The sequence below is a fragment of the Sylvia atricapilla genome, chromosome 1 (assembly GCF_009819655.1).
Source record: "Sylvia atricapilla isolate bSylAtr1 chromosome 1, bSylAtr1.pri, whole genome shotgun sequence".
Lineage (NCBI taxonomy): Eukaryota > Metazoa > Chordata > Aves > Passeriformes > Sylviidae > Sylvia > Sylvia atricapilla.
The window spans coordinates 68,611,364-68,624,525 of record NC_089140.1 but is presented as its reverse complement, the minus strand read 5'-3'; positions in this window follow the sequence as shown (position 1 = coordinate 68,624,525).

Here is a 13,162-nt window from a genome sequence, read left to right as displayed (position 1 = left end):
GCCCCATGAAGAAGGAAGTTTCAAGAATCTTTTGCCATGGTTACTATGATCATCAGAAACAAGGGATTTATACTTCCAAACCTACTGCCAGACCACATTTAAGTCGACTCCAGACAACAGCTTTGGATGTGTCCAGCTAAAATACTCTTAGCAGTGTTTTTCTTGAGGATATTAAATGTTTGTGTCAATGGATGCAAATACTGATCTTTGTATCCAAGCAGATTTCTTGGCTCACTAGAAATGAGGGGGTTTACATGTTTTACATGCTATAAACATAACTGCTGTTTTGCTCTTATCATTGTATAATATCTGTAAAAATTAGAAGGAAAAGATCTTTAACCTCATCATAGTACTGAAACTGAAAATTGAATGCAGTGCCCCTGCTGAAGTCTGAAATTCAGAATTCACACCTGGATCTTTAACCTTGTAAAGCTTTGGCTCTCTGGATCTGATTGATGAGGTGCATCTTATCCAAGGATAGAAGGAGAGACCCCTGAGGATATCTAGCATCTGCAATCTGTTTCTGGTTCATAGGAACTGTAATTTCTGCATGGCACGTAAAATTTTAGCATTAGTCAGGAGTTAGTAATAGACTCTGACTACTGTCAAAACAAGCCACAGTGCATGCATTATTTAACTAGTAAGATGCAACTATGATTTGAATTAGTCAGGTTCCAGACAGGTTGAAATATTTGGGAATTTGTTAAACATGATGATAGACTTCAAATAGAACATTGATCCTTTGGAATTTCTGGTCTAGCTGCTAACTAGGGGAGTTCTGGGTGACTGCCCTTATCTGTAACTTGTAACTTGTAAATTCCTTTACAATATTTTTTAGGAGATAATTTGGTGTGTTTACCATTCAAATATAAAAATATCCTTAGTTACATTCCAGCCTGTCCATAAAGAGATGATTCAATTTACCTGCCATGGCCTCATTAAGCAGTTCTCCTGTTTTTCTGTATCAAATACTAGTATGAAGTGGGCACACATGAGGTTGGCCATAGCTAGAAATGTTTCTGCAATGCATTTCAAACACAGGATACTTTGCTTCTTTCAACATTCTTAAAGAGAGCCATAAAAAGGGAGCTCGATGGTTAATTATAGGCAAAAATAATTTTGCACAAGCTGTGTTACGTGTTAAGAGTATTTTGGCTTAATGTGGTTGACGGGCTGTTTTCTGACTTAGCACCACTTACTAGAGTTTTTTTGGCATGAAATGAAAGGCAAAACTGGGAGTAATAGGAAACACAGTTTCATAAGGGAACACGATAGCCATTTCTGTCTTCACCTTTTTTAAGTTCTGGTTTTATATAGTGCTGCCAAGGGTTAAAGAGGAGATGTGTGCAATTCAGTTCCATTTCTTTTGTGTTGTTTTGAGCTGCAGAGATCTAAAATTTTATCTTTAATGAAGGTATGAAGAGAGTGTGTCCAAAATGGTCTATTTATTTCAGAACAAGGTGCTTATTGTGTAAATTCTGTACTCCTTTCAGTATTAACTGACAACCCAAGGGGGTTTTCCTTTGGAGAATCACCAGTGCAACCCTGAAGTCTTTTAAAACAATGTGCCTTGATGAGTAACTTAAATGCCACAGTTCGTGACGCTTATCACTGCACAGAACAGCTTTTGGAGCAGCAGTGCCAACAGATCTGCTCCAGGATTTTCTGGGGAGCAGAGGGGGGGACTGGGTGGCCTTCTTTGTACCTAATTGCTTCTAGTCTGAACATCCCAGAAGATAACTGTATTCCTTTCCTCTCACACCCCTACTATTTAAAGGCGTGTAGTAGGCTTTGTGTGACTCTTCTGCAAGCAGCCCTCCTTGAGCTCAAGAACCAAGTAAGGGAAATCTTCAGCCAAATTCCTTTTGAATTGGAAAATTTAAACAACTTGAGGAAAAAGCAGTAAGACAATGGAAAGTGGAATCTAGCCTTATTTGTAACAGATGCTATTAACACATGCTTAGTTTTATAGCCTATTCTGGCAGCGTTTCACCTCTTTCTTCTGAAAAAACTTTTGTTATTAAAAGTTCATTGCCAGTCTCAGGCAGAAGTTCACAAATAAAATGGGCTGATGGTCTCAATATAGCTCATGAAACATGCATTAAATACAAGTTAAGGATTAAGAATTATCTTTTTCTTTATTGCTGAAATGGGGTGCAGGTAGAGGAAAGCTTTGCTGCCTGCTTCCATGCTTTGATGACACCTGTGTGGTGAAATTGCTGCAGTTCTGATGTGACTGCAGATAACCAGGGGGATCAGCATAGACTCAAACCTGAAGCCCGGTGTACCCACTTATTTCTAAATATGCAGTGATCTAGAAACAACCATCCTCATTTTGGTGGCACAGGGTTTCGTGCGACAGTACTAATGCAACAACATTGTTGCAGCCACAGATTCTGCTCTGACCAAGTGGAGCACATGCCTTGCTTTTCTTGGTTCATAAGCAGATTTTCAGCACAGAATGTCAAATCAGATAATTTATAAAGTACGATTAGCAAAATGAGACAGTATTTCTCACTGCTCATTACTCAGTTTTTCTGATAAATTTCAGTCATTTTAACTAGATTGTACTTCTGCTCACAGAGGGGCTTCCCGTTCCAGCTGTCTTTTTAGATATTCAGCAGATAATTCTAATTCAAAATGTGAACTGTGCTACTTATTTTTAGAACCTGACATAAATACAGGCAGACATAGGTTTGAAAATAAGTTAGGAGAGACCAGAAAACTCTGAACCATTTGGGTAAAAAATGTTGATAGACACCTGTTCTAGCTCTCTTTGGTACAGCCTGCACAGCAAAGGGAATCTCCATCGCCGTCTCTTCAGACATCTCCACCTACTCGTGCTGGAGAACAGGAGAATGTGATACCTTGGTGCACAAGATGAGATGATTCTTTGTAGTAATTAAAAACACTACTAAACTGAATAGAATGAACCCCAGCAAAGTTTTCTGTCTCACAAGGACAAAACCTGCTCTACATTTTGAAATTTCCAAAATGAGCAGCACAACTGGGCTAGTTCCAATGCAATCTCGGAGGAGGACATCTCTCACAAGCGCGTTTTATCCTTGTGCTGCAGCACTGCCCAGGGTGACCTTTTTGGGTCATTATTTAAGTGTTGAGTCAAACAGGAAAACTGATTTCTAGCTCATGTAGTCAGCGACAGCTTTACAAACCCAGGTGATTCATGGATTAGCTCATGGGCAAAATACACAGTTTTTCTTAGGGTCCCATATGTGTGAATGTTGAAACTCTAAACCCTGATAAACTCCACCCTCTGGGGGACCTTGTGTGCCAGTGCCAATACATTCTATGTGTAGGTGGTCTTGTGCTCCTGACCAGACCCACCTGACGTGTGTTAATCCATTCTGCAGTCCAGCCTCCTGAATGTATTTGGAGACCCACCCCATAGCAAATCAGAACTTGTGTGTCAGCTTTTTCCAGTACCAATCCCATTGTTTTTTTGCACCCAGCTTCACAAGCAGATTTTGACACCTAAGATGGGATGTAGGCTGCTGTAGGTTGCACTATGGTAAGGAGTCCCAGTTCCCATGGTTTAAGCTGCCCAGGAAGGAACTGGTGAACAAGAAGCTCCAGCAATGTCTGCTCACAGTCCAGAAAGCGAACTGTGTTCTGGGCTGCCTCCAAAGCAGCATGGCCAGCAGGGCAAGGGGTGAATTCTGCCCCTCTGCTCTGCTCTGGTAAGACACCGCCTGCAGTGCTGCACCCAGCTCTGGGGCCCTCAACACGAGAAAGACATGGACCTATTAGAGCAAATCCAGAGGAGGACCACAGAGATGATCAGAGGGCTTCTCGGAGAGCATGTCTCCTGTGAGGACAGGCTCAGACATTTGGGGTTGTTCAGCCTGGAGGAAAGAAGGGTCTGGGGACACCATCTAGACCCTGCAGTAACTAAAGGGGTCCTGAAGAGAGCGGAACATTTTACAAGGATGTGTAGTGGTAGGACAAGGGGGAATGGCTTAAAAATGAATGAGAGGTTTAGATTAGATATTAGGTATATAGTCTTTGCTGTGAGGTCGGTTAGACACAGGAAGAGGTTGTCCAGAGACGTTTTGGATGCTCCATCCCTGGAAGTGTTCAAGGCCAGGTGGAATGGGGCTTTGACCAACCTGGTCTAGTGAAAACTGTCCTGACCATGGCCCGGGGGGCTGTAACTAGATGCAGTCTAAGGTCTCTTCCAGCCTAAACATTCTGTGATTGAGTCCATGAATTCAAGATTTCTTTGGTCAGAATAAAGGCCAAGTGGCATTTTGTTGCTTAAAGTGAGAACTGAGGACAGGTGAAGACCAACATTTCAGTTTTCAAGACTGATGAAGTGTTGCAACTAAGGATTGTTTAAATATGAGCTTCTGACTTCTTCTAACAACTTGTGTAGGTGCCTCTTCATGAAACTTATATGCTCTTGAGACTTGTGCTTTTCTTATGGTGTTCAGAGTGGATTCTGTTGTGGGACTGAGGAACTGCAAAGCTGGAAACACTTCAGTGCACGGTTCTGAGGAGTATGAGGCTGCTGCATCACTACCCTGGCCAAGTGCTCCACCTTCACCTCAAATTCATCATCTATTGCCTCAGATCACCAAGCAGATGATTGCCAAACACAAGGGCTGGCACAAGGAAGAGAGTAGAGACAAAGAATGCATGGTGGATAGGTGGATAGGTCAAGAGCAGCCTCACTTGAGGTGGGAAAAAGTGCCCAAGGTTCCTTTCCTGACAGGAGATCAGCCTTGGTGCCTCCCCTGTGGCCACATGCACTGATGCAAGAGCAGAGACATGAACCTGAAGTCCTCCTGGAGCAGAGTCATGGTACGTCTGGGTGGCTCATACAAGGCAAGCCATGCTTGATGCTACAGTGAAGGCAGCAGCACTCCCCTGCCACCCTCACACGCAACCTGTGAATAAACCAAAAACTCGATTTACAAGTCCAGTGTAGCTTCTTGTGACACTCTCTGATGCCTTTGATCTCTGACTCGGAGTGCAATTTGCAGGGATGAACACCAGAATTTGTGCAAGCCAACAGTCACCACCCACCGGCTTCCACAGCCCCCAGATCATGTCTGTGGCACTGGCTGTCTTTAATAGCAGAGCTGTCCCACCAGGTCAGCCACCACATCCCCAGGAGGTGTGGAGCCAGGAGGTGGCTCACCCCAGCAGCCAGCGACTCAGTGCCAGGGATGGAAGTGAGATATTCAAAGTCCTGGGCCTCTGCTCTACCCAGCACACCACACCCTCCAGGGTTTCCTGCCTGTGGTGAATTGTCTCAGGTTTTATCTGCGAGACAGGTTTAAAAGCAAAACGCAAAAAAAAGAAAAATTAAGGCCCCAAAAAACAAGCAAACAAACAAACAGTAAAACCAACTCAGTTCTCATGAATGAAAAACCACTGTCTTCAAAAGCTTTCTCAGCCTTTCAGGTAGCAGTGTGTCACTCAAATAACTGAAGAAATGTTGTGGGTTTCCTCTACTTCTTATGACCTTCAGTCTGACTATCTCACTTTTACCAATGATAGTGAGTGATAAATACTCACTGATAAAAATGGTTCCACCTTTCTGGGGAGCCTTTTTATCAGGTTGATCACTTTGGGAAAAACAGCTCACAGATTTTGGTCTAAGCTTGACAGCTCCATTGTGCTACAGAAATGAAGGGCGAGTCAAACACCCCCTCTCCCCCATACACTTTAAGAAAAGTAAAACAAATACACTAGGGCTGTAATAATCAGACTTGTACCCGACACGGTCAGCCACAATGGACCACATGGTGGTAAACACTCATCTAGAAAGATGTGTTTGAGGCTTGCTGGGAGGTGTTATCTGCATTCATAGTGTCACATTCTCTCTAAGAGAGTGCTTTTCCCAGATCCAAGATGAAATGTGTTTGCAAGATCAGTCTGGTTGATTTACATGTTATTAAATTTTTTTTTGTTTATTTGGGTTTTTTTGTTCTTGTTGTTGGGTTTTTTGGGGTTTTTTTTTTTTTTTAAGCTTATACAAATATGAGTGAATCTCACTAAATGGTTCTCCTTTGAATGTGGCCTATGGCCAATTTGCCATCAAACATCCTTCCTGTGCTTTCATCATGCTGCAGACAGCAGGGAGGAAAACAAAGACACAGTGGGCTGGTGGAGCATCATCTGAAGTGACTCACACCACAAAGTGTGGGCTTTTTGGAATGATGGCCCAAGTGTTTATTTCCTTCTATTCTTCATCTTCTCGGGGGTTTTTTGTGTTTTCTTCCCACTTCCCATATCTGCATTTTGTTTGACTTTACATCTACTCAGTTCCTCATATTCCAATAAAACCCAATTGCTGCCATTTTGTCAGAGTCTTGGGGCTGGTTGGTCCTTTTGGGGTTTGTGTTTCATGTGTTTTACTTGGTCTTATATTGAGAAGAGGTTTTTTTACATATTTGATTTATTGGAGGGGGCCGTTACCTAAGGGGGATTTTGCAGTGGCAATATCTTTTCTTTTTAAAAAAGAATTAACGCTTTTCACCAATGTAATATTTCAGCTTAACTCCAATGTAAAGATATTCTCTCTGGCAAAACAGAATCTGCTTTACACATTCTGTTATATCACATTTGAAACTGTGCCATTTTGGCCCTGGGAAAGAAGAGGACGTATGATGGGAACAACACCAGCAGGAGTTAAGGGTGAGCAAAGGTTCAGTCTTCTCAGACTTGTCCATCAGAATATCTACCCCTGCTCACAGACACAAATACACACCCTTTTGCTTTTATGCTTGTCCCACAGTATGAAAACTGAAGCCATGAAAACTGCTCTAAAAAGCACAGTGCCTTCCTGAGCATGAGGAGGGGTAAGTACTCCAGCTATATGGGACATCGTCTGCCCTTCCTGCATACCTGCTGGAAGATTCCACTGCAGCATTCCTGCAGCTCTTGCCACCTGCCAAGATTGCACCAAGATGGTTTTTCATCTGCTGTACTGCTCTGCTCTTCCCAACAGCCATAGAGAGGAGGGGCAAGGGGTTGACTTACCAGGCTTTTAATTTTTCTGTGGAGCTTTTGCCCCAGCAATGCTTTGTGGCAGTGAGTCCATAGGTTAGAAAAAGTGAGCAAGTTTGGGGGTTTTTTATGAGTTTTAGCTCCTGTGCTCGTGTGCCATTTAGACTATTATCCTAACCCCTGCAGCAGTTTATCATACACAGTTGCATTGCTTCTTCCTTGGGAGGAAGAGTTTTGCTGCTCATGTCATTGAGTACCTCAAGTGTACTGAGGTGCTGCCATTCCCATACGGAGCCTTCCCTCAGGAATATCAGCTGCTCCCAGCACAGCCACAGTGGCCTTGGCCCACACCCTCCAATACATGCCCAATGTCTCCTCGCTCTCTGACTTGCCCAGGGGGCCATGCAGGTCAGGCTGCATTTCTGGAGACACTTGTGTTCTCTCATTCCAGGGAACGGGACTCCTTACCACTTCCCACCCTTCCTGGTGGCACTCTAGGGCAGTGGGGAAAGGAGGGGCTAGGAGGCAAAGGGAGCTCATTGAAGAGATAGAGTGAAGACTTGGAGAAAAGTGATTGAGTCAGAAAGCATAAGGAAGAGTGAGATAGCCAGCAGCATTCAGGGCGAGTGCAGGTCATACCCAGTGAGCAGCCCAGGAACACCTTCCACCCTCTGGTTTGGGGAATCAGAATCCTTTGGTGTCCAAGTGGGGTGGCTGATGATGCCCAGGCAGCCAAACTTTCCCCAGGAAGCCATGAGGATGGTGCCCTGGCTGGGACTGTAGCCCTGTGGTGTGACAAGGACACAGCCCTCCTGCAGCCTCTGCCTCCCCAGATGTCCAGCAGGCCCTAAGGAGAAGCAGAGGTGGAACAAGATTTGATTCTGAATCTGGGGACAGGCAACAAAGAGAGTGACAAACCTTTTCCTGGGGCTGCCCAGAACCTCCTCAAATGCCCCACTGGTCTCTACCCGGCCAGGCTGACCAGGACAGTACTATCCCTTGTCACCCTCTGGCAAGTTCAGAGATAAAGACAAAAAGCTTACAAATACATTTCATGGAAGCCAGCTCAGAATAAAAAGCAACTCTTCATTTCAGGAAACCTCATTCTTCATTTGTAAAACACTTTCATTCAGAATAAAGGGAGGTGGGGGGGAGAAGCAAAGCAGGGTGCTGCTTCTTCCCAACCATAGCAAATACAATATACAGCAAGTTTCTGTCTTTGAAAAATGTAAAACTTGGGAATAAGGAAATTCAGCAATTGCCTCTTGCTTCTTAGTTACAGTTGCTTGTAATTTTCAGCTAAAATATCCCAGGTTGGAGTCTGCCCCAGTCTATTTTCTTTGCCTGGAAATTTTAAGTAGTTGCTGATCATTTAGCTGGAAGAAAATATACTCTTTCTCCCCACTCCATGTTTCAAGAAATTTGGTGACCTTTTCCTCATGTCCCCAGGCTTTGGAAAAAGGACTTGAAATGTGGCAGGACTTTGGCTTGTGTGTCAGGAATGTGCTGCTTGCCTGCAAAAAACCTCCACCCAAATTTTGCCAAGTTATAAACCTCTGAAGAAATAAATCATCTTGCTCACAAGCACTCTCTAGAGCTGGACAGCTAAAAAAACCCTCCCTAGCTTTATTCCACACCCAGGGCTCCCCACGAGCCCTCCTGGGATCTGCACCTGAGCCCCCCTGCATGGAACTAGGTGTTGCAGCCCCAGGGAGTGGGTCTTGGTGGGGTCTCACCCAGGAGGAAGGTCCCACCACAGCAGGCCCTGACAGTGCTGGCAGCAGCAGCCTGAGCCTTGGAACTGCTGGGGGCAAGGCAGGAGCTGGGGGTGGAGGGGAAGGCAGATATGGCTTGGGGTTGGATGAGGAGTGAGAGAGGGAGGAGAAGTAGTGCCTTTGAGATGGTGGTGATGGGGAAGGGAAGTAGTGAAGGGGCAAGTGCCGGGAGCATATCAGGACATACTGGGTGAGGACTAACCATAAGGATGGCAATTCACTCCCTAGGAGGTGTAGCATCAGGGTCCAATGAAATGGACTCCGACCGTGTTGCTTAGATTTGTTGTCCCCTCCATTTCTTTCTCCTTAAGCTAAAGGAACCACATACTCAGGCACACAAACATTGCACAGACAAATCAAATGCTGACATCTGTTAAACTTGCCCACATGGCCTTCATAATATCCTCCTCTGTCTGCATAATACTGTAAGTGAAGTGCGAGATAGGAATAAAAGAAAAACCAACCCAAATCAAAGAAGCAATGTGAGACTTCTGTGATTAAAGAGATTTCCTTCAAAAGTTCAAGGCCAGGTACTTTTATCTATAGGCTTTGTAAATAAGCAGCCTTGTAAGCCTTGAGTGGGTTTGTAAATAAAGGGTTGACTTTCTGACAAGCTCAACACCCACCCCTTCAGACAGAGCTACAGTGGTGACCAGCACCTGTGAATCATGGGCCATGAGACCTCCCTGTGCCAAAACCATCCCTTATCTCTGCTCTTTTTCCCTAGCTTTCCAAAGAGACCTTTCATGGGCTATACTTTCATTCTTCAACTCTTTTAGCCTCCTTTTGCACCCACAGAGGTACCTGGCCCTGGGAGGACATGGTGGGTAATCACCCCAGTCAATCCCAATCTTTTTTCAGAATTCTGGAATTTTCTTTTTAATTAGGATAATGGATGCAATTGCTCACAAAAATAAGTTGCAGGGGCTTGGGGTTGGTTGGTTTTATTTTTGATAGGTACTGATGGTTGCTCTTTCCAGTCAAGAGCAAATTCCAAGGCTCCGGGCCAACACCTGCCCTCACTGCCACCACAGAGCCACTAGGCACCATCCCACCACTGATCCAGCCAGTGCCTTGGAGTTCTTGGGAAAGTGACAGGCAGTGAATTGATGCCACAAGCTCCCTCTCCTCACCACCACCACATCTCTGTACACAGTGTTGAGACCTTGACTGTCAGCGCAGGGCTGGAAAAGCCTCCTGCCAGCCCTGTCTGCAGCTGGGGCTGATCCTCCTTCATTTCTCATCCGCAGCTGTGAGCAAGGACAAACAGGGAGCAGCTCCTGGAAATGCTCCTTTCACCACCAGCTAGGACAGCACTACCTGAGCAAGGGCAAAATGTGAGATATGAGCTCATGAGGGAGAGTTACAGGGCCTTCCTGGAGCTGGGCACCCGAAAAGCTTCTTGCAGCAGCCCTGAGTACCCTGGGCAGGTGCAGATCTCATGCCTAGGACTGTAAAGGTGTGATTTCCAGGTCTTGTAGGCATATGACTCCATTTAAAAAATACTGATTGTATTTTATTTTTTTCTTCAACTATCAAAACAGTAGTATTTTTCTTATCACCCTCTCATTATATCACTTTTTCAAAGTTGGCGGGGGAGGGATCTAGTTGGTAATGTTTCCATTCTTCTGCCAGTTGCCCGGTTGACTTAGACAGGAAACTTCTGAGGGCAAGAAATGTCACTTATTAGAAGCTACTGCAGCTGTCAACCTCATCTTGGTTTGGTGTCTAGACAGTAAAGCAGAATAGAGCATTAATAAAAATTGAGCAACCAAATGCTGGAAAGTTCTTGTTTCATGGCCTCAAGCTCACCTTCACACAAGGTGAAATCAAAGCTGTGAGTTTTCTGAAGGTTTTCGTTGTGTTTGGGTTTTTTGGTGTCTGATCTGATTTTGACTCCAATATGAAGATGACCTAATTTGTGTATGCGTCTTCTGCATCTGCGTGTGTGCTCATTATGCCCTGCTTTTATTAATTGAAGTAGGAAACTTCATATAAGATATGCTGCTTTTTAAGAAGTTACACAGTTACTTGCTGGAAAAAAGGAAAATCAAGTTGATTCTTAAATTGACCAGTATAGAAAGATGTCCCTTGCTTTTAAATTCCCTAACTCCAAGCAAGGTAGCCTCAGTGTTTAAAAAGAGATAAATATTTCTGTTTATCTCTGCTTATAATCACATGGGCCAAGGACTCATGTCTGTGTGAATCCTTCCTAGGAAAATACTTCAGGCTGCTCCATTGATCTCTCTTCTGGTTGTTACAAATCCCTGTTGCCATAGCTCTGTAAAAATGGCAGGAGAGAAAGAAGCCAGCCCCCCATTTATGTGTGTTCTGAATTGCTGTCATAAACAGAGGCCTGGATCCATGAGTTTGGGGATCCTTGAAGTGAAAGCAGCACCAGCTCACATCACCATGCCGTGTGCTGGGAAAGGGCAGCAGGAACACTGCGGCTCCTTGAGACATTTGGTTGGAGGATCTGGGGATCTTCTGAGTTTCAGATAAACTGAGAGGCCCATTGCTGCCTCCAGCACCAGCATTCCTGGAGGTGAGGTCAAACCACCATTGCTCTATTTCTTTCCCTTTGAGCACAGGTTTTGAGCTAACTTGCTTCCTGGCATTGAACACCTCCCTTGAAAAGACTGGAAAATAATCTACGTTCTGCATCATCCTGCAGTGCAGGGAAACAAAATTCTTAGTTTTGGCTATATTTTCTTAAAGATTTTGGTGGGCTGGGGGAGACGGAAAGAAATCAGACAAACAGCAACAGGGAGAAAAACACTAATAGAAATGCTCTTGGTCTATCCTGGGGGAAAAAGAGGAGCCCTCACTTTTATTTAACGTGACATAAACCCCACCCACCCCCCGATAACAATCTGGAGGATGAAGTCTGCTCTCCAGCACTGCCCTTGCAGAGGGAACTCCACATCCAGGAGCAAAACAGCAGCTCCAGCTTGGCCAGCAGCACTCAGTTGTCCCTGCACCCCCCTCCACACCTTTCAGAGCTGCAATTCATACAGCAACTGCTGAAGTAAAATCAGGAGAAATGGGGACTATATATAAAAGAGCTGGAGTAAAGTCAAGTACTGGATTGTGCTTCTGAGTAAGGCTGCTGTTTTTAGCAGAAGCTGAGCTTTGCCCACACAGCCCCTGAGCGACTCAGCCCCGCTGTGCTGCCATGGCCCTGCAGTGGGGCCCCAGCCTGCAAGGCACAGCTCTTCCTCCAGGCCCTGCCTCGCCGCCTGAGCACCCAAAACCACACTCCAGCTGCATCACACAGGACCAGCCTCCTCCTGGAGAGGCATCCCCTCTGCTGGGCATTCTCTGGGCACCTATGGAGCTCAGCTCTGGAGAGCCAGGAGTACTCCCAGTGGGCTGCACGCTGAGTCTTGAAGTCACTGATTTTGGCAGGGGTGAAGCGGTGTCCTCCCCACCAGTGAGCCTCTTCTCCATCGATTCCAAGCCTCCTTTGCTCATTCCTGGCTGCTGCCTCCAGGGACAGCAGTGTCTGGGCACATCAGTATCTCTGCTGAGTCACCTGCACCCTTGCATGGCACAGGTGTCAACACCAGAGCAGGCAGGTGACTGGGGAGACTGGACTGGGCCAGGCCCCCGCTCCAGATTTCAAACTTTCTTACTGCTCTGAAGTACTTTTGGATGACTTCCCTTGATAATTTATTTTATTATTTTTTATTGTTTCTTGGAGACATTTCTTCCCCAAGAAAAAACTTAATGAAATCTTGCTTTCTGCCCATCCCTTGCTGAATTAGAAAAAGAACCAAAGCAGACAGCAAACAAAAGCCCAAATTCCAAATGTCACAAAACTCTGTGTTTCTTCTGCAAAACAGAATTCTTATTGTCCCGCAGCCCCAACTTATTGACAGGCAGAGGCAAAGCAGACAGACCTGTGGCAGCAGTGGGAAAGGAAATAAAGCAAACAAGAAGGAAAAACACAAACTCTTCCACTTGGGATGCAGCTCAATTGCCAAGGTGCTGCTGCTGTGAGCATTGCCCAGGCTGCAGAGCCATGAGGTGTTAGAGGGTGTGGGGCTAAATACTTTCCCATCACCCAGGACAAGAGCTTTCCACATGCCATGTGGCTGGAGAGGTGTCTAACGTGGGGCAGGGCCACGCAAACACCATGGAGTTGGTTTTGCTCTCTGTCAAAGCTGAGCTAGCACAGGCAGTGACAATGTAGCTGTTGCAAAAAAATAAACACCGGTGGCCACCTTGCCTCCTTCCTCAGCCCGTGCTTCTGAATTACAGAGAGGCAGAAGCAGTAAGTGAGAATAAATGAGCAGTGAGGAAGGAAGAGCAAGAGGCAGCCCCATTCAAACTGGGTAAGAGGAAAAAACAACTTACAAAAAAAAAAAATCACTGGTGTGAAGTTCCTGATGCCAACCACAGAACAAAAG